Source organism: Pterocles gutturalis, unplaced genomic scaffold (genome assembly GCF_000699245.1).
Source record: "Pterocles gutturalis isolate BGI_N339 unplaced genomic scaffold, ASM69924v1 scaffold9132, whole genome shotgun sequence".
Lineage (NCBI taxonomy): Eukaryota > Metazoa > Chordata > Aves > Pterocliformes > Pteroclidae > Pterocles > Pterocles gutturalis.
Genome location: NW_010108005.1, coordinates 9256 through 11441, shown reverse-complemented (window position 1 = coordinate 11441; position 2186 = coordinate 9256).

Here is a 2186-nt window from a genome sequence, read left to right as displayed (position 1 = left end):
GGTTCACAGGGATGTTGCAGTTCGCAGGGATGTTGCGCCCAGCACGGCCTTGCCATGCTGGTGTTTGTGCAGAAGGCGAAGGTGTGTATACCTGGGAGCTCGGTGACTCCAGAGGTGCAGGCGCTATCAGGCACGATGGGTGGTGGGCATGCTGGGCGGTGGGCAGCTCCTCGGGTGGAGTTTTCCAAGGTGTTGGCGAAGCGCCGCTCCCTGCCCATGGCTCTCGCAGACAGGATGGATGTCTTTGGGCTGAAGTTCTGTTAGGGGTTGATAGTGACATGATGAGGGGGAATGGTTTTAAACTAAGAGAGGGGAGATTTCGGTTGGATATTAGGAGGAAATTCTTTACTGTGAAGGTGGTGAGGCAGTGGCCCAGGTTGCCCAGAGAAGCTGTGGATGCCTCATCCCTGGAAGGGTTCAAGGCCAGGCTGGATGGGGTCCTGGGCAGCCTGCTCCAGTGGCTGGCAGCCCTGCCCACAGCAGGGGGGTGGAATGGGATGATCTTTAAAGTCATTTTCAACCCAGGCCATTCCGTGATTCTCTGCCCTGGTCCTGCAGCAAGCCAGCAGGTTCTGCACCACGTAGCTTTGAATGGCAAAAGCACAATAACAGTTGTTTTTAGTATAAAGATGTCAAGCGACAAAGGACTCTAAAGCATTGCTTGTCCTTCATCACAAAGCTCAGAGATGTGCGCTTCGCTCTTCCACCCACGCTGCATAGCCACGCTCCTCGTCCTTTGCCGGTGCAGCCAGGGCGATGGAGGGAAAGTCTTGCACACCTGAGGACAGACCTGCCTCACCTCCGTGGCAAGAAGGACACCAGGGCCCCGTGAGCTGCCCAGAAGCTCCATCAGCCCTTATGCTAGGATGCATTTTGCACTCTGGGTCTCTCTTCGGGTCCTCCTTTCCCTCCCGGAGTCTCCTATATGGTAACAACCCACCCAGGGGAGATGCTGCTGAGCTCCCATCTCCACGCTCTCTTGAATTTCCCTTTGGCTGGTGGCGGTGAACAACATCGTGGGATCTTTAATGCTGCTGCCCGGCTCTCGGCTCAGCCCCGGCTGCCCTCGTGATGGGAGTGGAGGGGACTGGGGTGGACTGGTGGCACAGGAGTGTGCGAGGTTACCCGTGTGCTCAGTCTGGGCACAAACAAGGAAAATTCTGGTTTCACTTCTGTTTCATAGCTGAGACATTAGTATTTGCTGAAAAGAGGGGACATGGAGAGGTTCAGCATCCTGGAGGCTTATGCCTGAAAGAGACTGATTCTGAGCAGCGTACACACATGGTTAGAGGTGTAAAAATGTAAGGAGAGGGAGGGATTTTGAGCTCCTTTCACACACTGCATGAGCTGGGGTGAGCAGAGCAACATCAGCTCTGGCAATTTAGGTTGTCCCTCCCAGGATGGGAGTCTCCAGCCCAGTCTGACCCTTAATTGGCAACGTGCTGGGGGCTCGCTGGGTGCCCAGCGGCAGGGCAAGCCTTTGGGCTGTGTCACTGGTGGCTCTGCTCAGAGGGGAGCATCAGCACATAGAAAGAAACCTTCATCTTTTGAGGAAGTCGTGCCTCTGTCTCATCACCTGGAAGATGTCACTGTCCCAGAACAGCTCCCTGCCACGTGGCTCCTGCTGCCACCATCCTCACCAGCCCGTTACAACTATTTGTGAAAATCCTCCGGATGAGCTCTTAGCTTTAGCGATGTGATTTCAAGGTCAATATTTCTACCTGTGCTAAGGGTCTCCTGGGATTGTTATCACCTGCCATGAGCTCTGAAGCTTTGGCTATGCAGTGAGTGACACTTGCAAATTATGAAACGCTGGGCTGGGAGACCGCAGCTACGGCAGCTCACCTCTGTATTTCCATCAGCAACACGGGCTCTGGGCTAGTTCAGGTGACCAGCGCTGTGGGGCGGGGGGACAGCAGTTGCATCAGCCTGTCTGCACTGTCTCGGTGTTTGTCCCTCGGGCTGTCATAGTAACAAACCCCAGAACAGCCTCTTCCTCTGTCACCGCCTCTCGCTGGGGTATCACGGGGGACGGTCAGGGATAAACCTGTGCTGCGGTGTGGGGCTGGGCTGCAGACAGATGTGCAGGGCTGCAGACAGATGTGCAGGGCTGCAGCATCTAAAACACCGGTTCTGCTTTGCACACATCTGCCAGTGAAAGCCAGGACTTGTCCCCTCCCCAGTGG